This window comes from Herpailurus yagouaroundi, unplaced genomic scaffold (assembly GCF_014898765.1).
Source record: "Herpailurus yagouaroundi ecotype Mexico unplaced genomic scaffold, PumYag 203, whole genome shotgun sequence".
Taxonomy (NCBI): domain Eukaryota; kingdom Metazoa; phylum Chordata; class Mammalia; order Carnivora; family Felidae; genus Herpailurus; species Herpailurus yagouaroundi.
In genome coordinates, this window is record NW_024412434.1 from 25,428,851 (window position 1) to 25,453,348 (window position 24,498).

The 24,498-nt window shown below is 37.0% G+C and overlaps 1 long non-coding RNA gene across 1 annotated transcript; it reads left to right on the forward strand.

Annotated features, from left to right (window-relative positions):
- The first annotated feature begins 3,900 nt into the window (after nucleotides 1–3,900).
- Nucleotides 3,901–20,209, forward strand: LOC121014592 (uncharacterized). Its single transcript, XR_005783295.1, has 3 exons — nucleotides 3,901–4,026; nucleotides 14,588–14,592; nucleotides 20,195–20,209. It is a non-coding gene; the product is annotated as an uncharacterized LOC121014592 (long non-coding RNA).
- The last annotated feature ends 4,289 nt before the right edge of the window (nucleotides 20,210–24,498 follow it).

Here is a 24,498-nt window from a genome sequence, read left to right on the forward strand (position 1 = left end):
AAGAATGAAAGTTTGACCTCCTCCTGGCCGATTTGGATGCCTTTTATTTCTTGGTGTTGTCTGATTGCCGAGGCTAAGACTTCTGATACTGTGTTGAATAACAGTGGTGAGAGTGGACATCCCTGTCTTGTTCCTGACCTTAGGGGGAAAGTTCTCAGTTTTTCCCCATTGAAGATAATATTAGTGTTGGGTCTTTTGTATATGGCTTTTATGATCTCGAGGCATGATCCTTTTCTCCCTACTTTCTTGAGGGTTTTTATCAAGAAAGGATGCTGTGTTTTGTCAAATGTTTTCTCTGCATCTATGGAGAGGATCATATGGTTCTTGTCTTCTCTTTTATTGATGTGATGAATCACATTGATTGTTTTGTGGATCTTGAACCAGCCCTGCGTCCCAGGTATAAATCCCACTTGGTCGTGATGAATAATTTTTTTAATGTTTTGTTGTATTCAGTTGTCTAATATCTTATTGGGGATTTTCACATCCACTTTCATCCGGAAAATTGGTCTATAGTTCTCCTTTTGGATGTAACAGTTACTTTGTTTTGTGAGCCATGAACTAGGAGAATTACTCATCTGGTGATGTTGCAAATGCTGATAACCTGTAGCACTAAATGATTTTCTTTAAATTTTTTTTGATGCTTATTAATTTTTGAGACAGAGCATGAGCAGGGGAGAGGCCAGAGAGAGACACACACAGAGAATCCGAAGCTGGCTCCAGGCTGTGAACTATCAGCGTAGAGCCAGACACAGTGCTCAAATTCACAAACTGTGTGATGATGACCTTAGCTGAAGTTGGACGCTCAGCTGACTGGGCACCTCCCAGGTGCCCCCACTAAATGGCTTTTTTGTAGACTGAAAGAATTACCTGCATTTCTTCAGGACCTGCTTGTTTTCTATCTTAGAACTACATAGTAAGTTTCTATCCTGTCCTCCTAATATACTGATTTCCTCTAACACTCTTTTGGGAATATGTTCCTGCTTGTGGAATCCCTGAGTGATGAGTTAATTACACTGGTGAACAAAAAGTACTTACCTTCTGAGGGGCCACCATCATAGCAGATCACCATTTGGCCTAGGGGACAGAGCATGGGACTAGGAATTAGATTCCATTTCTAGTCCCCACCTTTCCCACCTCCTGACTCAGTTGATGCTTTTATCACTCTGGACTTCTGCTAGTTCCTTTGTAAAATGAGGTGAACTAGATTGGCGGTTCTTTTTTTTTTTTTTTTTTTTTAAATCCAAGTTATTTAAATCCAAGTTAGTTAACATATAGTGTAATAATGATTGCAGGAATAGAATTTAGTGGTTCATCACCTACATATAACACCCAATGCTTATTCCAACAAGTGCCCTGCTTAATGCCCCTTGCCCATTTAGCCCATCCTCTACCCAACACCCCTCCAGAAACCCTCAGTTCTCTATATTTAAGAGTCTCTTATGGTTTATCTCCCTCTCTGTTTTTTTTTTTTTAACGTTTATTTATTTTTGAGACAGAGAGAGACAGAACGGGGGAGGGCCAGAGAGAGAGGGAGACACAGAATCTGAAACAGGCTCCAGGCTCTGAGCTGTCAGCACAGATTCTGACGCGGGGCTCAAACTCACGGACCGCGAGATCATGACCTGAGCCGAAGTCGGATGCTTAACCGACTGAGCCACCCAGGCATCCCTCCCTCTCTGTTTTTATATTATTTTTGCTTTCCTTCCCTTGTGTTCATCTGTTTTGTATCTTGAATTCCACATATGAGTGAGGTCATATGATATTTGTCTTTCCCTGACTGACTTATTTCACTTAGCATAATATATTCTAGTTCTATCCATGTTGCAAATGGCAAGATTTCATTCTTTTTGATTGCTGAGTAATATTGCATTGTGTATATGTACCCCATCTTCTTTATCCGTTCATCCGTCGATGGACATTTGGACTTTTTCCATACTTTGGCTATTGTTGATAGTGCTGCTATAAACATTGGGGTGCATGCACCCCTTTGAATCAGCACTCCTATATCCTTTGGATAGATACCTAGTAGTGCAATTGCTGGATCATAGGATAGTTGTATTTTTAATTTTTTGAGGAACCTCCATACTGTTTTCCAGAGTGGCTGCACCAGTTTGCATTCCCACCAGCTGTGTAAAATGGTTCCTTTCCTCCACATCCCCACCAACATCTGTTGTTGCCTGAATTGTTCATTTTAGACATTCTGACTGGTGTGAGGTGGTATCTCATTGTGGTTTTGATTTGTATTTCCCTGATGATGAGTGATGTTGAATGTTTTTTCCATGTTAAGCATGTTTCATCTGTTTTCATGTGTGTTAGCTATCTGGATGTCTTTGGAAAATATCTGTTCATGTCTTTTGCCCGTTTCTTCACTGGATTATTTGTTTTTTGGGTGTTGAGTTTGATAAGTTCTTTATAGATTTTGGATACCAGCCCTTTATGTGATGTTTCATTTGCAAATATATTCTCCCATTCCATCATTTGCCATTTAGTTTTGCTGTTTCCTTTGCTGTGCAGAAGCTTTTTATCTTGATGAGGTCCTAATAGTTCATTTTTGCTTTTATTTCCCTTATATCCAGAGATGTGTCAAGTCCGAGTTGCTGCAGCCAAGGTCAAAGAGGCTTTTTCCTGTTTTCTCCTCTCAGAGTTTGATGGCTTCCTGTCTTATATTTAGGTCTTTCATCCATTTTGAGTTTATTTTTGTGTATGGTGTAAGAAAGTGGTCCAGGTTCATTCTTCTGCATGTCACTGTCTGGTTTTCCCACCACCATTCACTGAGGAGATGATATTATTCTACTGGATATTTTTTCCTTCATCAAAGATTAGTTACACATGTTCATGAGTCTATTTCTGGGTTCTCTATTCTGTTCCATTGATCTATGTGTCTGTTCTTGTGCCAGTACCATACGGTCTTGATGATTACAGCTTTGTAATACAGCTTGTAGTCAGGATTGTGATGTCTCCAGCTTTGGTGTTCTTTTTCAGGATTGCTTTTGCTATTCTGGGTCTTTTCTGGTTCCATACAAATTTTAGAATTGTTTGTTTTAGCTTTGTGAAGAATACTAGTGTTATTTGTATAGGGATTGTGTTGAATATGTAGATTCCTTTGGGTGGTATTGACATTTTAACAATATTTGTTCATCCAATCCATGAGCATGGAATGTGTTTCCATTGTTTTGTGTCTTCTTCAATTTCTTTCATAAGCTTTCTATAGTTCTCAGGGTATAGATTTTTCACCTCTTTGGTTAGGTTTATTCCTAGGGATTTTATGTTTTTTGGTTTAATCGTAAATGGGATTGATTCTTTAATTTCTCTTTCTGTTGCTTCACTGTTGGTATATAGGAATGCAACTGATTTCTCTGCATTGATTTTATATCCTGCAACTTTACTGAATTCATGAATAAGTTCTAGCAGTGTTTTGGTGGAATCTTTTGGATTTCCCGTATAGAGTATTGTGTCATCTGCGAAGAGTGAAAGTTTGACCTCCCCCTGGCCAATTTGGATGCCTTTTATTTCTTGGTGTTGTCTGATTGCCGAGGCTAAGACTTCTGATACTGTGTTGAATAACAGTGGTGAGAGTGGACATCCCTGTCTTGTTCCTGACCTTAGGGGGAAAGTTCTCAGTTTTTCCCCATTGAGGATAATATTAGTGTTGGGTCTTTTGTATATGGCTTTTATGATCTCGAGGTATGCTCCTTCTATTCTTACGTTCTTGAGGGTTTTTATCAATAAAGGATGCTGTATTTTGTCAAATGCTTTCTTTGCATCTATTGACAGGATCATATGGTTCTTTTCCGTCCTTTTATTAATGTGATGAATCACACTGGTTTGTGGATATTGATCCAGCCATGCATCCCAGGAATAAATCCTATTTGATCATGGTGAATAATTATTTTAATGTAGTATTGGATCTAGTTGACTAGTATCTTGTTGAGAATTTTTGCATCCATTTTCATCAGGGAACCTGGTCTGTAGCTCTCCTTTTTAGTGGGGTCTTTGTCTGGTTTTGGAAGCAAGGTAATGCTGGCTGTATTGACAATTCTTTAACTGGGATGACCTCAAAATCAACTCTGCAGCTTTACATAACAGACAAGTTGTTCCCCTTATGAGCTTCATGGTAAGGGTCTCAGCAGTGAAGCATCATCATATGTATTGTAGTGTCCTGGGTTCTGCTGATATTCACTAAGAGCTAAGAAACCTAATTGTTTTCAGAGGACTTCTCTAGCATTCTAATTAATGGCTCTTTGTATTTAACATTAGCATTAGAATAATATTTAAGGTATCAAGTGAATATAACAATTTGCATCCACAGATGAAACAAGAATTTAAAATCCAGTTGTGTCTCAATAATATATAATCAATAAGTATCATTTATCAAAATGAGTGTGACATAGACCCTTCAGCTAGATCAAGGTGTAGAAAGAGATAGGGAAAGGAGAAATTTGGGGCAGGTTTTCATTTTTTTAAATTTATTTTTTAGTTTTGATTTTAGGAAAAGCAGCATTACAAGCAGCATTACCTTTACTCCCGTAAGGAAAGAACTAGGTGAGCTATGTGATCAAGAGAGAATAGGCTTCAGCAAAATGTTTTGCTCAGAGCCACCGTGGTCTGAGATGTGAGGGCAAGAAACAGATGTGCTTTGGCAGTGAGAGGACGTCAGTAAGCACTGATGCTTTGGAATTGGTTTGCATTCCAGAATGTGTCAGAGGGAAGAAAGGACCCTAGTAGGGAAGAAAGACAATTAAAAAGTCCACTTAGGAACTCTGAGGAGTGAAGAGATTTCAACAGCAGAGTCTTATGTGGAGGGTTCTCTGGAGAACTTTAGTAGGGAGTGGCCAGCTTGGGAGACAGTAAGGCTACTGTGCGAGAATAGTAAGTGAGAATATCCTGTGAGAGAAAAACAGGTCAGGGCCTGAGAATAGAAAGCTACTAGGTCAAGTAAAAACCACCTTCTCTTATTCTCTTCCTGCCTAACCCAAGCAAAGGCTGGTAGAGTAGTTCTCTCACTGGGGAGGAAATTTTCTCAGGAAAGGAGCTCTAAGGAGAGATATGCCTCGTTTTCAAAGGCAGGCAGCCAGCCAGCCAGCGAGTACTACTCCAGTCTGGAGAGGAAAGATCATCGCTAACATTTGTAGGACCAAGGCAAGAATACACATGAAGTCCACATGTGAGAGTTCTAAGTAAACTTTAATACATCAAGTTAGGTTCAAAATAATGTCCTCTTATCCTACTTTGACAAATCTAAGTAAACTTTAATACATCAAGTTAGGTTCGAAATAATGTCCTCTTACCCTACTTTCACAAATCCTTTATAATGACAATATAAAACAAATATATTTAAATCTACAGTATTGTTTTTCTAAAGTTGTTAAAATATCAAAGGTGTTAGAATTAGCTACCAGTGTTCAGGATTGAGTGTTTAGGTGCTGGGCCAGCAATGGTAGGATGAGTAATCAAAAAATAACATGATCTACCAATTATTATAGATTTTCTTTAGAATGTATTTTTATTGCTTTTGTTTCAGAAAAGTCACTAATTATAATATTTAACATTTTAATATAAATCTACTGACAGTATTGCCAAATTAGACTACCTTTCTTGAATTACTATAAAAATATTTCTTTTTTAAGTTTATTTTGAGAGAGAGTACATGCACATGTGCACGTGGGTAAGGGGCAGAGAGAGAGGGAGAGAGAGAATCTCAAGCAGGTTCCACACTGTTAGCACAGAGCCCAATGTGGGATTGGATCTCCTGAACCGTGCATGACCTGAACTGAAATCAAGTGTTGGACTCTTAACCAACGGAGCCACCCAGGCTCTGCTTCTTTTTGGTTTGTAATTCTTATTTTAATTTAGGGAAACCTCACTTGGCTGACTGTAGCAATTTCAGGCAATAAAATTATCAATGCAATATTTATATCAGAATGAAATCATGTTAATACATGTGTTATAGAAATAATTGTGATGGGGGCACCTGGATGGCTCAGTTAGTTAAGCAGCCAACTCTTCATTTCAGCTTAGGTCAAAAGCTCATGGTTCATGAGATAGAGCCCCACATCAGGTTCTGCACTGACAGTGTGGAACCTGCTTCGGATTCTTTCTACCCCTCCTCTGCATGCACACGTGCTGTCTCTTTCTCTTTCTCTCTCTCAAAATGAATAAATAAACGTTAAAAAATAATTGTGATGGACCAAATGTAATAAATTATAATGGGAAATACTGTATAATATTTTCATGTATCATATACATTATCAGTTTTTATTCTGTCAAAGTAATACCTAGATGTGTACAATTTGTGAAATATTGGTATCACCTTTCACAAATGTAGGCCCATCTATATCTATTTATCATTTATATATCATCTTTTTATCTATCAAGATACTTTAGATTATTCTCAACTATTACTGCAAAATATTCTTAAGCTACTGTTGCAAGTGACTTTAATTTGTGAATACTTCCTGAACCATCAACTGAAACATAAAAGCAAGACAATACACATTTAGTTCTACTAGAAAATAAGACCTCAGTATGCAAAAAAATCTCATTTAATACTTTCTGGAGAAGGATTTTCCACATTGATTGCTTTTTCTGTTATTGGAAAAGAAAGGTTAGGTGGTTGACCTGCAATCCATTTTTCTCCTATTTTCATGGCTGATGTTTGCTTAGAGGTAGACAACACAGGGGACCCAAATACATTTTCTGGTAAACACGTTACTAACAGATATCTAGCCAACTTACTCATAGTATTTTCTAATAAGGAGCCCTTGTCTCTGAGGTGCTTATAGTAGGATGATCCAATCTATACCGGTTCATTTACTCAAGCGTTTCTCCTACCGAGACGTCCTAGCCATCTCATGTAGTCTCTGTTAATGACATCAGCAATGACACAAACTTACATCATTGTGACATTCAGACACAGGTTTCTTCTGTCTCAAGAACATAGGATAAGAGAGCCGAATACATGAGTCACTGCACCCTAGATGGTATTAATCACAAGAGCAGATGTTTAGGGTTATGGATTATGTTTTTCCAGGCTTGAGTGCCAGACTCCCAGTGTGAAGCGCCTATATATTAAATGAACGTAGTTAGTCCTTTTTGTGTGTGTGAAACACGAAGTCTAGGGCCAGGGCCACTCTTGTCTGGATCTCAGGGTGGTATAGGAACAGAAGAGGAAGAAAGTTTTACTTTGAATGAAGAGGAAGTGTTTTTTAATTTTCTTGATTGAACATATTTCAATTAAGCTATATTTTGTGACATAGAATTGCCATATGATATCTATTTAATACTAAATAGAAAAACTAAGGATTTCCCCCCCAGTCTTGCTTCCCAAAGCAAAAGAAGTTGTTGCCACAGTCTAAATTTAAAAATAGTATTGGGAGGAATAGGTAATAAAATTGTGTTCATCATATCACAGAGGCTCTGCACTCAACATACCAGTCATAAAGACAGTATTTTCCCATTAAAGAAAGCAAATGTTGAGGAAAAGAATCATGGAAAGTAAATCTGAAGCCAGATCCTAAGCTCATCCTAGTATGAAACCTGACCTCCTGGTAAAGATTAAATGAGAATCCTGTTTTCATCTTGCTATACTCATTGTGAGAATATTTGTCTTGATTCATCAGGTGAAATTTATTTAAGGGTCACTTTTTTCATGGTTTGTCTTTTTAACCTTTTCAGTGCTTTGGAAGCAGATACTTGTAAATATTGCAACAGAGCTTAGATAAGATATTTCCAATACCCCCTTTGCTGTTCTAGAAATGATTAAGGAGTGAGCCTGCTGACATGGAAAATGGCCAGTGCATGTCTGGCTGGATCAGCGGGAAGCAGTAGCAGCTGGTGAACAGACTGCATTCAGGGGCCCAGCTGGACTCCAAGAGATACGGAAAAGGCTTCTGAGGGCCGGCAGTGGCATGCCTTTCTTGGAGGCCTTTAAAAATCAGATGGGAACCCTTCTGTCTGAGTTGGGTAGGCTGCTCTAGTGCCCGATGAATAGAAGATAGCAGTAAAATGTTCCTGCCAACCATTGAATTTCATGGAGAGTCTGCTATGTGCCAGCTGGTAAAGACACCAAATGGACCAAGCTGATAGCACTCTTGCTCTCCTGGGTCCTGAAGTGCTTATAATTCTCTGAAACAGATACTCAATAATGAATGGGTCTTTGGTAACAAGGACATCTCTCAGTGAAATATTACTCTTCATTTCAGTGACAAGTGGAGGGCTAAGAGTAGCCTGTGTTTTTTTTTTTTTTTGTTTTCGTCTCTGTGTGTCCTAAATCAAATTTCCAAAGTAATGAAGCTTGTTAACATACGAAGAACCCCGTAAGAAAACCATTTTGGTGTAGACTTGGTTCTCAGTGAAGGTTATTGTGGGAGAAGTTTTACTCCATTAAGTTGCAAATCCTAAACTATTATGAATCTTTCTACTGAAGGCATATGCCTAGGGCTGTGCATATCTTTTTTCTGGACATAAAGAGATTTGCTACACAGTGTTAAATGAACCTCACAGGGAACCAATGGAACAGCAAATATCTCTGGCAGGGAGAATGCAATCTAGTGGAGGCATCCCTGCTCAACTCCCACGGTGAATGTTTTTTGCTTTGTTATGTTTTGTTTAAAGAACCATATTATTAAGAGCAACAGAAGCTGAAACCAGAGTGGAGAACCGGGAAATGTAGTCATTAATCGTACTTCTGTTTGTGGATGAGGATGAATTATTGGATAATCTCAAGCACTCTCTGCCTTATGAGGGTTAAACGGCACCTAGATCAAGGATTACAAGTTACATGTTAAAATGTGCCACATTGGCATCAGTACAGCTTTCCTCTGAATCATTTCATTCTCTGTACTACAACTGAAGGTTTCTAGTTTTTTTCCTCCCAGCTACCTGAGAGAACCCAGTGTATGTACTCTCTGGGTAAGAAAAATACTATCCCAGCTTTCAAGTAATTGCTAAATGAAATTTAAAATAGAATACACGACAGTTTTGTAATAGAACTAAGCACCCAAGACAACACACAAAATGAATAAAAAAATAGCAAAACCAATAGACAAGTGGACCTTTCAGAGTTCTTGATATTGAAATTATAGACCCAGATTTTAAATTGTTATCCTTCTAGTGTCAAAAGGATAAAAGGACAATTTTTTCCAGAGGAAAAGTAAAAACTATTTAAAAAATTGTAACTATGGTAATGAAAATAGAATAATTCAAATAAAGTATCAGTGGGTAGGTATAAACAGATTAGAAAAAGTCAAAGAGAAAATAGAAATCAAAACATAGATCACAAAATAGAATAAAAGGTGAAGAGACAAAAATGTGGAAAATGATGGAGTCAGAGAAAAGGGATGGATAGAGTCAAAAGCTCTAAACTTTGTGTAATTTGAAGTGAAGCTGAAGAAAAAATGGGATTAAAGTAATACTTACCAATATAAAGAATTATCAAAATTCCAAGACTGTTGAAAGACACTGTATTAGAAATTTAAGATGCCCTGTGTCTTCTAGGAGAATTACATAAAAGGAAGGAAGGAAGGAGTGAGAAAAGTTCTCAACTTTATTATATTATGTATATTATATATGTTATATTGTATTAAATATTTGAGTCATTTGTATATTATGTTACATTGTTAATTATATTTTATACATTACGTAAATTATACTACATTATTTATGACATTATATCTTAGTGACATGCCCAAAGCTAAAGATAAGGAAAATATCTTAAAAACAGCCAGAGGAAGAGATTAAAGGTAATGCAAAAGGAAGTTTTCCAGTATAGAGAATATGGATCCACATAATATTTCAAAAGTCTGAAAGGAATAGAGAGCAACAGAAATGGTATATATGTGCATAAGTGTAAACGAATAGGGCCTAAAAATACTATTAATTTCTTTTGGTATGTATAGTATAAAGCTGCAAAAATATAAAATCACAAAGCAGGGGACAGGTTGGGGGTAAGTGGAGCCAGTGTTCTAACTTCTTACATTGTTTAAGGATAAGATAAATTGGAGATGAATTTAGGCTCTAAAAAGTGACAAATGCGTATTGTAATTTTCTGCGTAACCACTAAAATTGTTAAAGTGCATAATTTCCAAGTTGATTGGAGGGAAAAATGGAAAATAAAAATACTCAAACAGAAGTCCAGAAACAAGAGAATAGTGGCATTGAAGCAGTGAGGATAAATCAAGATCAAACAAGAAAAGAGAAAGGTTAGACATAGTATGTCAGTAGCTATATAAAAAATAAAGGGAATACATGTCCCACGCGAATGATAAAAACCATCAGAATAAGTGTTTTTAAAGCTAGCTTTGTGGTATTTGCAGGTTATATGTCTAAAAGTAAAGAATACATAAAGTTGATTATTTAAAAATGGGAAATGATAGACCGTGCAAACAATAACCAAAATTAAACTGTGAATAAATTCAAATGTTTAAGAAAGAAATAATGCTAATATTATGCACACTATTTTAGAAAGCAGAAAATCAGGAACATTCCATAATTTGTGAAGTATAATACAGCCAATGTCCTATATTAACACTCAAAAATCCTAAGCAAATATTAGCAAATTAAATCTAGCAGTAAAATCCAATAATATGGTAGTGTGCAAAAATGGCCACAGTACTTTGCAGCAAGTCCCATCAAGAGGCAGAGCCTGTTATCCCAACGACTGAAACTGTGTTGACCGTAAAACTTGCTTTGGCCATTGAGACATTGACAAATATGATGCAAACAGAAGCTTAAAAACCTCTTGAGCATTGGAGCTTAGTATTCTGGCAATATCATTACTATGTGAACAAACCTGAGTTTGTCTGGCAGATGAGTTACATATTGCCAAATCACCTCTGTTGTCCCACGTGACAGGTGCCTAACTGCCAGATATGGGAGGCCATGCAGGAACTTACAGCCCCTACCTAAATTGAATACTACCTGTAGATACATGAGAGCCTAGCTCAAATAAGCCAGACTCATCCTAGATGAGAACAACTCAGCAAATGTGTAGCCTAAATAAATGACTGTAGTTTTAAGCTACTATTATTAACTGTTACAGGAGTATCTGACCAAGTTGATTTTATGCCAGAAATCCAAAGGTGTTTTTAACTTAACCTCTATTAAAATGTATTCTGTTGGCAAGGGTCCAAGCAAAACAAGGGCCGTAATGATTGATTAAATTAATAAAACAGTGAAACACTAAAAATACTTATTTCAAATTCACAAAATATCTTAGAAAGCAGAGATTAAGATGTGGCTCCCCTTTGGCTGTCCAGTTGACTGTCTTACATAGAGTATTGAGAGACTGAATGTCAATAGACATCAGGAGGAGAACACAGAACTATGACATATTTTAGAAGTATGTCTCCCAAAACAGTGTGTATCTAGCTATTACATTGTGGGGTTGACACAAATCAAATATAGAAAATTGAGTTTTTGAGATAATCATATTGCTAATGGAATTCTGAGCCTAAAGAGAAGTAACTATTTGAGATTTGAGACAACTTTTTAGATCCTTCAAACTCTAATGTGCAGGAAGATACACAAGAAAGTGATCAAACCACTAAAGCATAATCTACAAAGTTCTATTCAGAAGAAGCCAAACACCAAATTAAAAAAAAAAAGACTGTATTAAAAGATAGATAGATAGATAGATAGATAGATAGATAGGGACCTCAGAGAGAGGATCTGAGGGTGATAAAGTAGAGATCTAAAACCAGGGATCAAAATCAGCATCTATTTGGGGCACCTGGGTGACTTTGAGTTTGAGCCCTGTGTTGGGTTGTATGCTGACAGCTCAGAGCCTGGAGCCTACTTCAGATTCTGTGTTTCCATCTCTCTCTGCCTTTCCCCTGCTTGCTCTCTTTCAATTTTTGAGAGAGGGAGGCGGAGAGAGAGAGAGAGAGAGAGAGAGAGAGAGAGAGAGAAGAGAAATAATAATCTATTCAAGAATATTAGTCATTCTAATTTTTTTTAATGTTTATGTTTGAGAGAGAGAGAGAAGAGAAATAATAATCTATTCAAGAATATTAGTCATTCTATTTTTTTTTTTTAATGTTTATGTTTGAGAGAGAGAGAAAATGAGAGCGAGAAAGACAGAGACAGAGCACAAGCAGGGGAGGAGCAGAGAGAGAGGGAGACAGAATCTGAAACAGGCTCCAGGCTCTGAGCGGTCAGCATAGAGCCCGATGCAGGGCTCAGACTCCCAAACCGTGAGATCGTGACCTGAGCCCAAGCCGGATGCTGAACTGACTGAGCCACCCAGGCGCCCCTAAAGAGTATTCCCCATTCTAAAATGAACAGCTACTTTTTGTTTTGCTTTCTCTTCAAGATAATGATTGTGTTTCCTTTGGATGTATGTATACAAGTGATCGCTGGATCTAATGGTAGTTCTGTTCTTCATTTGTTTTTTGAAGAATCCCATAATGTTTTCCATAACGGCTATACATATTTTCCATTAACTTTTTTTTTAATTAAAGTATAGTCAACGCACAATGTTTCATTAGCTTCAGGTGTACAATATAGTGATTCGACAGCTCTATACATTAGGCTGTGCTCACAAGCATAACTACCATCTGTCACCCTATAATGCTATTGCGATATCATTCACTATACTCCCTATGTTGTACCTTTCATCCCTTGACTTAGTCATTCCATAACTGGAAGCTAAGGGCTATTTTTAATGCCTCCCTAGAGGGATTTAATAATCATTTGGATCAATGGTAGCTAGTTTACCATTCTTATACAAATGGACAATCTCTTATTCATGTTCCATCAATATGTATCTGTTGTCTTTATGTTCCACAAAACTTATGTTTTTGGTGTGTCTACTGGAAACGCATTTTTGCCAACCTTGAGATACGATTGGCATAAAACATTGTGTAAGTTTAAGGTGTACAACATGATAATCAGATACATTGTATAGTATTGAAATGATTACGGATTAGTTAATACTTTCATCACCTTATGTAAATACCTTTTGTTTGCGTGTGGTGAGAACATTTGGAGTTTACTATCTTAGTAATTTTCACATATATAATACAGTATTAATTATCATCACCACTATATTATAGATCCTCAGAACTTTTTCATTTTATGACTGGAAGTTTGTACCCTTTGAGCAACATCTACCCATTTCCCCCAAACCCCCACCCCCAAGCTCCTGGGAACAACAACTCTACTCTCTGTTTGACTCTGTGTTTGACTTGTTTAGATTCCACATGTAAGTGATGTCTTAGAGTATTTGTCTTTCTCCGTGTGATGTATTTCACTTAATCTACCAACACTTAGTTGCTTCCAATTCTTGGCTAGTGTGAATAATGTTGTAATGGAAATGGAAGTACAGATACCTCACTGAGATCCTAATTTCATTTCCTTCGAATATATACCCAGAAGTATGATTTCTGGATCATATGATAGTTCTGTTTATTTATTTATTTTTAATTATTATTTGTGAGGAACCACCACAGTGTTTTCCATGATGGCCATACCAATTTACATTCCCATTACTAGTAGACAAGAGTTCCCTTTTCTGCACATGCTTATCAACATTTGTTATCTCTGTTCTTTTTGGTGATAACCATTCATCAAACAATTTATCAGTGTGTATGCAATAATATTTCTTGGTTTTGATTTGCCTTTCTGTGATAATTAGTGATGTTGAACACCTTTTCGTGTACCTGTTGGCCATTTATATGTCTTCTTTGGAAAAATGTCTATTCAGATCCTCTGCCTGTTTTTTATTAAGATTCTTTGGGTTTTCTTGGTCTTGAGTTGTAGGAGGTTTTTATATATTTAGGATATTAACCACTTTTCAGATAAATTGCTTATAGATAATTTCTCCCATTCCATAGGTTGCCTTTCATCTTGTTGAATTTTTTCTTCGTGTGTGTGTGTATAGAATAGTTTTAGCTTTCTGTACTCCCACTTATTTTTACTTTTGTTGTCTTTCCTTTAGGTGTCAAATCCCAAAATATCATTTCTAAGACCGGAGTCAAGGAGATTACCTCTTATGTGTTCTTTTAGAAATTTTATACTTTGGGGTCTTATTTTCAAGTCTTTAATTCATTTTCAGTTAACTTTTGTGCATGGTTTAAGAGTCTATTTTTCATTCTTTTGCATGTGGGAATCCAGGTTTCCCAACACTGGATGATTTCCCAGTGGTTTATTGGAGATACTGTCATTTGCCCCCATTGAGTGTATTGGCTCTATTGTCAAATACTTTATGAATACACACGTGTGGGTTTATTTCTGGGCTCTTGATTTTTCCCCTTGGTCCATGTCTATATTTATGGCAGCACCATTCTGTGTTGATTATTATAGCTTTGTAGTATAGTTTGAAATCAGAAAGTGTGATGCCTCCAGCTTTGTCCTTTGTAGGATTGCTTTGGTTATCCTAAGGTCTTTTGTGGTTCCATACAAATTTTAGGATTTATTTTATATTTCATTGAAATATGTCGTTAGGATTTTGATAAAGATTGATTCCATAATTGACATTGATTCCATAAATGACTTTGGCTTGTATAAACATTTTAATAATATTTTTCCAATCCGCAACATGGGTGGCTTTCCATGTATTTGGGTCGTCTTCAATTTTTTTTTATGAAAGTCATAGTTTCCAGTTATCATTTACTAATTAAATTTATTCTTAAGTATTTCATTGCTTGAATGCTATTGTGAATAGGATTCTTTTATTTCCTTTACGGATGTTTTGTTGTTAGTATATAGAAACACACCTGATATTTATGTGTTGAATTTTGTATTCTGAAACTTTACTGAATTGGCTTATTAGTTCTTAGAGTTTTTTGGTAAAGTCTTTAGAGTATTTTTATCATTTGTAAAACAAAGACAACTTTATGTCTTCCATTATGATTTGAATGGCTTTTATGTATTTTTTTTTCTTCTTGCTTAATTGCTCTAGCTAAGACTTCTATGTTGGATAGGATTAATGAGAGTGACCATCTTATTCTTGATCTTAGAGGAAAGCTTTCAACCTTTTACTCTTGAGTATGATGTTAGCTGTGAATTTATCATATATGGCCTTTATTACTATATGTTCCTTCTCTATCCAATTTGCTGAGAATTTTTATCATGAAAGGATGTTGTATTTTATTAAATGCTTTTTGTGCACCTGTTGAGATCAGAAATCATATGGTTTTATCCTCCATTGTATTAATATATCATATTTATTGATATGTGTATATTAAACCATACTTGCATCCCAGGAATGGACCTCGCTTGATATGGTATGTGAACCATTTAATGTGCTGTTGAAATCAGTTTGCTAAGATTTTGTTGCAAATTTTTGCATCTGTATTCATCAGGGATGTGGGTCTGTAGTTTTCTTCTCCAGTAGTCCCCTTATCTGGCTTTTTATCAGGGTAATGCTGGCCTCACAAAATAAGTTTGGGCATGTTCCCTCTTTTCAATTTTTGTTTTGTCTGTGACATAAGATAAAGGTCCAGTTTGAATAGGATTAGCAGGAATACTTCTTTAAATGTTTCGTAGAATTCACCAGGAAAACTATTAGTTCCTGGGCTTTTCTTTGTAGGGAGAATTTTAAATTACCGAGTCAGTCTCCTTTCTTGTTACTGGTCTGTTCAGATTTTCTGTGTCATGTTTCAGTGTTGGTAGGTTATGTTGCTGGAAGTATATCCATTTGTTCTAGTGTTTTTCAAATCTGTTGTCATATAATTGTTCATAGTACTATCTTACTATACTTTGTATTTCTTTGGTATCATGTATAATGTCACCTCTTTCATTTGTTTAATTAATTTGAATCTTTTTTTCTTAGTCTAGCTAAAGTTTTGTCAGTTTTATTTATCTTTAAAAAACAGTGCTTGGTTTTATTGATTTTTTTATATTGTTTTATAGGTCTCTGTTTTATCTTTTTCTTCTCTGATCTTTGTTATTTTCTCCCTTCTATTAACTTTGGACTTAGTTCTTCTTGTTCTTGTTTCTTGAGATGAATGGTTAGCTGTTTATCTGGTATCTTTCTCGTTTGTTAATGTAGCCTATCTATTTCCCTTTTAGTACTCCTTTTGCTTAATCATAATTTTTGGTATATTGTGTTTCTGTAGTTTTTTTTAAGATACCTTTTTTCAATTTTCCTTTATATTTATTTACACTCTGGTCTTTGAAGAATGTATTTAATTTGTACATGTTTTTGAATCTTCTAGTTTTCCTTCCATTATTAATTTATAGTTTCATATCATCATGATTCGACAAGATACATTATTATAGTTTCATGTCATTGTGATTGGACAAGATACTATGTATGATTTAAGTCTTCTTAAATTTGCTAAGACTTATTTTGTGACCTATCATATGATCTATCCTGGAGAATATTCAGTGTGCACCACTTGAAAAGAATGTGTGTTGGGGCGCCTGGGTGGCGCAGTCGGTTAAGCGTCCGACTTCAGCCAGGTCACGATCTCGCGGTCCGTGAGTTCGAGCCCCGCGTCGGGCTCTGGGCTGATGGCTCAGAGCCTGGAGCCTGTTTCTGATTCTGTGTCTCCCTCTCTCTCTGCCCCTCCCCCGTACATGCTCTGTCTCTCTCTGTCCCAAAAATAAATAAACGTTGAAAAAAAATTAAAAAAAAAAAAAGAAAAGAATGTGTGTTTCTCCTGCTGTTGGATAGACACTTTTATTCTTTATTTTTGTGGTTCTCTGCATCAAGAACCTGACATCTTGACCAGACATAGGGATTAATTTATATTATTCAGAAATCAGATGGACTTTCAGTTTAATGCAGGAACTGTTTAGAATTTTTGTATTGTTTCAATTAGTGTGACCACAAATGAGTTCTAATTATGTGAGGTTGAACATGAATTTGAAGAAATCAATGACGGTCTCTGGGAGACTTTATTATTCTTCTTCACTATCCAGTTCACTTCTTTTCAGGAAGAGTTTACTTTTTTGCCCTTTGAAGTCATGCCAGGCCATGTTACATTTTTTGGTTGATGAAATGTGATTAGAACTGGCATGCATCATGTCTGTGTAGAAACTTTAAGAGCAAATGTGTCTTTGCCAATTTTTTTCCCCCCACTCCTCACCAGTGCTGCATCGGAGAACCCTCCAGATAGTAGCTGCTCTGTCAGACTAGATCTTGAAAGAACGATGACATCTCAGGTGACGACTCACCAGTCTGCAGTGGGCATGAAGCATGAATGAGAAACAATCCTCTGTTGACTTAGCCACTGAGACTTGAGAATTCTGTTTCCTTGGCATGACCTAGCCAATATTGATTCGTACAAATATCCATGTGTGTTATCGGTGAAACATAAAAAAAAAAAAAAAATCAATCGATCAATCATGTTATAATCCTACAATAGAATTCTCCGGAGCAGTTAAGCACTTCCCAGCCTCAAGAATAACTTTCAGAAACATGATATCAAGCCATATTAAAGATTACATTCTATATAATTCAATTTCTGTGAAGTTTTTAACAGGCAAAACTAGAGTATCATGTTTCAGCGTGTAAGTTTCTGTGATAGGACTATAAAGAAAATTTGAGAAGTGATTACTGTGGTTATCTTTAAGTGGCAGGGAACATTAAGTAATTGGGAAGGGGGTGAAAGGGGCTTTGGGGATTCCATATCTTGATACGAATGTTGGTTTCAAGTGTATTTGTTTAGTGATAATTTGTTGAGCTGTGCATTTAAAAATAATTTGAGAAAATGATTACATAGACATAGAAGGTAAAGTCATTATATTAATTAGATTCTTACATTGTAATACCCTATCATTCTGATAAGACCCATTAAGACAAGCAAGACTAAAGATGTAGATTAATTACCAGTATTAAGTTATAGATACATAAAGAAAGGAATTCCAAGCATCTCATCTGGTTTTAAAATTACCAGTGATTTTCAAATATGTTTTGACCCTTTAATGATTGCTTTGAAGCTTTAAAATAGATACTATAAATAAGATTAATATAGAGTCAGTTTCCCAGTCAGTTTCTTTTAGTATACAACCAATAATTTTGAGCTATTAAATGAAGAAAAGGTCACCATTTGTTTTACTCTATTGACTAGGAGAGATCGATAATGTGATTTTTTTTCTTTGCAAATAACCAGTTGTCCCCCAGCAAAACTCTCAGAATATTATTTATATCTTCTTGCCATTTATATCCATTAGTTAATGAAAAACTTTGTCATGTAGGATTGTGACTGTCAGCAGGATTCTATTAAATTAACCATGAAGAAATGTTTTCCAGGGCACTAAAATAAAATGAACACACTCTGATAACACCTTGATCAGGCCTTGTTACACAATGAAAGTCAACTTCATAAATGATCCTCTGCTTCAGAAATGAACTCTATCACTTTGTGTTATATTCAAAGTTACCCAGTTTCTGAACATATATTTCTCTTCTTAGCTTCTGGCATTAACAAGAACATACCCTGTTTATTCAGCAAGAGATATTTCATTTTTGACTCACAAATCTACTCTACATATCCTCCCTATGCATTCTTATTCCCAGGTCTTTGTCTATATGCACGCTATCCAAAGTATATATCCACTATTTTCTTGTTTAAAAATTGCACAGTATTTTCCTCTCACTAACATTAAAAATTGGATTATCTCAGTGCAAATTAAATGATTTTATTTCATTTAAAAAAATTTTTTTAACGTTTATTTATTTTTGAGACAGAGACAGAGCATGAATGGGGGAGGGGCAGAGAGAGAGGGAGACACAGAATCGGAAGCAGGCTCCAGGGTCTGAGCCATCAGCCCAGAGCCCGATGCGGGGCTCGAACTCACGGACCGCGAGATCGTGACCTGAGTTGAAGTCGGACGCTTAACCAACTGAGCCACCCAGGCGCCCCTAAATGATTTTATTTTTAAAGATGTTTATAAGAACTGTAAAGACATTAACAGTTCATTATAGTTTGGATCCAGACTAGAACTGTAGGATATCGTAAAACAAGTCAAGAATAACTGTGAGTTTATTTGCTGGTCACTGGAAGGATTAAGTTGGAGTAGGAGCAAAAATGGATGGTTGGAGAGAGTAGAATGCTTGAAATGGAGGCTAGGAAAAAAATTGCATATTTTCACAATTACAGAGTCTAGCTAGGACTCTGACAATGAGAGTCCTGACTGCGGGAGAGAGTAAGATAACTGAAAGAAAGTAGGTTTAGGGTTGGAAAGACTAAGTTACTGGAAGGATAATCCACGTCAAGATTGAAAGTACCAAGAATTATGAAAGGAGGAATTTCAGAGAGAGTGACACAACATCAGCAGCTACATGCATTAAAGGAGGGGGGACTTTCCAAGGCCTTGGAAGACCACGGTAACATGGTAACACAATGTGTAATATAATTCAGTGGCATAAAATTAAAGGCTGGCTCTTTTGGGATGGAGAAGTAGGGCATCCAGTTCCCTCGAGGTCTGATGTATGAAGGTGTAGGGAAGAGAACATAGTCACTGCAAGGAAGTATCATAGGGAAGTGTAGTCCTGGAGAAAGAGAAGAGACGTTCAGAGAAGAAGGTATCCGCTAATCTGCAGCACAAGATCTGGAAGGTGCCCTGGAAGGGTGTTAGCAGCTGTGCTGGAGTGGAGGATGGGCCAGGAGAGGGTTCGAACATGGTTTAGATAAGGGCTATTCTGAGAGACCTCACCTTCTGGATGACTTTTATGAGATCAGTCCAAATGGTCTGTCTGGTTTATAATTCTCTGAGACTCTGCATTTTGAGGGTCGGGAGGGGTGGGGATCTTGTCAATGATGCACAAAGTTCTAGTTCTTCTGGGATGTACCTATTGACAAAAAGATTCTCAGACTCCAGATATGAGTTCCTTGTTGACTTCTGGCCATGGAAGGTTATCCAACAAACAAATTCATTCATTCATTTCACAAAGGTTTTATATATATCTCGATATCTATATAGGTGCTGAGGGTAGAATGGTAAGCAAACACAGAAAATTCCTGCTATAAATCAGGGAGCTTACATTCTATTTGAGGGTGTCGTGTTGGTTGAGATAGTTAAATACTGAAACCAAAAGAAAGTATCAGGTAATGACAGGCATGAAAGTAAAGCAGGATAAATGATAAACTATCAGGGAGGTGCTAATTTAGGTGGGGCCACCACAGAAGGTCTTTGTGGAGAGGTAGTTGTAACAGAAAAGTGAATGAAGTGAGGAGTGAACTCCACGGCATCTAGGGTGAGTGTTGTGGCAGAAGAAACAGCAAGTGCAGAAGCCCCGTGGCAGGAATGTGTTTGGCTTGTTGAGGAGACAGTGAATGAAAATGTGGCTAGAGGAGATGAGCAAGGGACACATGGTAGGCTGTGAGTCAGAAGGCGGTCAGGTTGTGTAGCTCACATTTTGCCAACTCCAGCACTGTTTAAATTTTGGGTGTCCTGTGCATCGTAGATGCTTACCAGCCTCCCTCATCTCTACTCACTCAAGGCCAGTAGCACCCGCTCCTTGTGTTGTAACAACCACAGATGTCTCCAGGTATTTTGAAATACCCCTAGGACGGATGTAGTAGGGTCAAAATTGCCCCCAGTTGAGAACCACTGCTCAAGGGTGTTATAAGCTATGCTACAGAATTTAATGGGAAACCATCAGTAGGTTTTGTGAAGAGAAGGGGGGGGGGGAAGCCTCATCTAAATTTTTAAAAGATAACACCAGTCATTGCATGGAAAATTAATCATAGGGGCTATACAGTGGAAACAAGTATAATATTTTTAAAAAGTGGAGATGCCTGGGTAGCTCAGTGGGTTCACTGCCAACTTCAGCTCAGGTCATGATCTCGCAGTTGGTGAGTTCGAGCCCCGCGTTGGGCTCTCTGCTGTCAGAGCAGAGCCCGCTTCAGATTCTGTCCCCCCTTCTCTCTTCCCCACCCCCAGTTGTGTGCTTTCTCTCTCTCTCTCTCTCAAAATAAATAAACATTAAACAAATAAAATTTTTAAAAAAATGTTTCGCGTGTTTGTTTTTTGGTAATCAAGGCGAACGCAATGGCATGCAGACTAGGCTGGTGTTGGATCATGGGTGGTGCAAGTGCAAGATGAAGTTGAAGTGAAGATGTGTTTTGGAGTTACAGCCAGCGAGGCTTCTTGATGTCTTTGGATGTAAATGCTGAGGGAAAGTATGACTTCATGGTTTTTTACCCCAACAGTTGAGTATCATTTGCTCAGATGTGAATAACTGGGGAGGAGCAAGATTGGTGTGTAGAAGGAGGAATCAGGAGATCACTTTAAGATGCCAGTGAGAATGCCAAGTAGACAATTAATTGCATATGAATTTCAGGAGATTATTGGAGCTAAAGATAAGAAATTTCAACACATCGTCTTAGATCAAATCTGTATTTGTTTGCTAGGGCAGCTTTAACTAGAGTATCACAAACTGAGTCGCTGAAACAGAAGTAATTTGTCTCACAGTTTTGGAGACCAGAAGTCCATAATCAAGTCATCATGGACAGGGATGGTTTCTTTCAAGGCTTATAAGGAAGAAGCTGATTCATGCATTTCCCCTAGCTTTTGGTGGTTTGCTAGCAATCTTTGGCATTCCTTGACTTCTAAAAGCATCACCTGGATCTCTGCTCACGCTTCACATGATTTTCTCCTTGTGTTCTTGTCTGTGTTCGAATTCCCCCCTCTTGAAAAGACACCAGTCATTGGATCAGGGGCCTGACTATGCCACTAGGAACTCATTGTAACTAATCAATTAGAACTACAATGACTGTACAAAGTTTAACTGGCACATTTTAAAACAGTGTGCCTCCATAAAATTAGCAACTCATTTGTAAGGCTATAGAAAATTATTTCCAAATAAAGTCACATTCTGATCTTCAGAACTTTGAGACATTATATTTCTGTTGTTTATGCTGCTGTATGTGATACTTTGTAATGGCAGCCCTATCACATGAATATAGATTTTATCTGATGTGATTCACTTCAAAATATGAATTAGGGGAGGGTTAAAATTCACCCCGAAACAATATGCAATATTAATGTAGATGACATTTGAGCCAGTGGCACTTGATAGATTATCTGTAAATGACATAAAATATGGCAGAAACATGTTTGAGAATGGAGCCCCTGGGCATACCAAAATGCGTACATCAGAAATAGATGTACTGGGGTGCCTGGGTGGTTTAGTTGGTTAGCCATCCGACTTTGGCTCAGGTCATGAACTGAGTTTGAACTTCATGAGTTCAAGCCCTGCATTGGGCTCTGTGCTGACATCTCAGAGCCTGGAGCCTGCTTTGGATTCTCTGTCTCCTTCTCTCTCTGCTTCCCTCTCCCCCGCTGGTACTTTGTCTCTCTCTCTCTCTCTCAAAAGTAAGTAAACATGAAAAAGAAAAATAGATGTACAGAACAAATGACCACTAACAGAAGAAAAACAAGAGAGTGTTGGTCCAGAAACCAAGTGAAACAAGTGTTCAGGTAACAAGGGAGTGATCAATGGTGAGAAATACAATAGCAATAAAATAGGGATTGAGAATTGCCTATTGGGATTACCAGGATATAGGGCTTTAGTGAGAGATAAAAGCATTTGAGATAAAAGTCTGATTGAGTTTAGGAGAGAAAATGAGATGATATGAAGAAAGTATATATAGAAGGACTTTCTTGAAATGGGAGAACTGAGTTATAGGAATCAGTAGATTGTCAATTTTTCCTATGTAATATCTCTATTTCCTATGTAATATCTTTAATATATTTCCTATGTAACATATGTATATATTTATATGTATATGTATGTACATACACACACTAATTATGTTCTAAAATCAGATGATTACATATTTATTTTTTATTCCAGGTCATTCAATATTTTATGTTCCCATGTAGTTATATAAATTCCTATTTGTCTGAAAGGCAAATCTAAAGTTAGTAATATGTTATCTATTTCTATTGTTTAACATAATAAATTATAATATGTGAAGAATTACTTTAACTATTATTAAGAAATGGCTTTGAATTATAGGTGTGAAGTTTATTATATCCTTAATAGTTTCTGATTTCTAAAACTAACATAGATTAAGCATCTTGCATGAGCCAACCAGGTTAAAATGTTGAGGCTTTTCTTCGGATACATTCAGTTTTAAAAAGTACCTGAGAAAGTATGCAAGTATAAATAATCACCTTACCACATTATCATATATTTAAAAATCATTTTCTAGGGCTTGTATTTACATTTTTATTTGGAGATATATGAGAGCCCCATAAAATTAGCAAGTGTTAGGGGTGCAGAATGTTAGTTTACATGTCCTGTACTCATAAATACAAGCAGAAGCTGGCTTATGCTTGCTTATTCCTAACATCTTCTGTTTCAAGTTATTTCTGATATCATTAGAATTAGACCAAGAGATCATTTTGCTTCTCTAGCTCACACCTGTCTCTTGCACATTAATACAAATGAAAAAGTTATGCTCTGATATTTTCTTGTTTAATTGAAAAAAGATACACTTGAAGCATCTTGATGCCAAGTTAATGCATCCTGAGGAAAGGATTTAATATCGGAAACATGGATATAGACTTGGAATGGACTGAATTGGCTCTACTCTAATGAACTGTGACATTTAATTCATAATAGCAGAAATTGCAGCTTAAATCCTCTTAATCAGAATGGAACTAAATCACAAATCACTAATCATGATTTTCTCCTCGTTCCCAAAAAGATTTTTAAAAATAATGCAAAGAAACTCACAGTAGGACACACGGGTTTGACATATCTCACATGCTTTTATTTAGCAGGGAAGAGAAGAAAAAAAGAGAAGAAAAATTAATCCCAAGTGAACTTTAAGTCCCTATTCTAACATAAGTGGCACTTGACTTTTTATGTCTGTGCGTGCATGTATGGGAGTGTGAGTAATCAATGCTTTTTAAAAGACTCTATCAAAGGAAGCACTCTCTAGCATAAAGTAAGTACATTCTGAGGAAACTGCACAACCTCCAGGAAACTATTGTTTCCCATTTTTTTTTTCTCCCGGTTCCTACTTACTGACCCAGCATGATGGGATTGCTAAGGTTACCAACAGAGAAGAAAGACAGCATCTCAAATACGCAGGCGTTTGTCTGAGATTATGGGGCGGCACATACAGAAAGCAGCTGTCTACAGCAATAGTCACACACTTGCACCTAGAGAAGCAAAGCTATAAAGTTGAGTTTACTGCCTTCCCCCAGCACGAAAAGCTAGGTGCAGCAACCCTGCCCCAGACTCAGGACCCTTTCCATAACTCGCTGCATCTCTCCCATGGCCTCAGAAGGATTCTTTGGGATTTCAAATGTTCCCAATCAACTAAGGTGGCATTTCCATTAAGACAGGAAGGTAGGATTCTTAAGAGAGTCCTAAAGTTCCATTTATATAAAATACCCCCCCCCCCAAAAGACAAATGTATAGAAGTCAGATCAGTGAGGAGCTGGGGGTGGGGGCAGACTGCAAACTGGTTCAAGGGAAATATTTGGGCTCGTTTGGAACAGTTGCAATAACGGTTTCACAACGCTGTAAATGTACTAAACAAGAACAATGCAGTGCCCCCTGACAGTGGGTGAGTTCTATGGCACCTG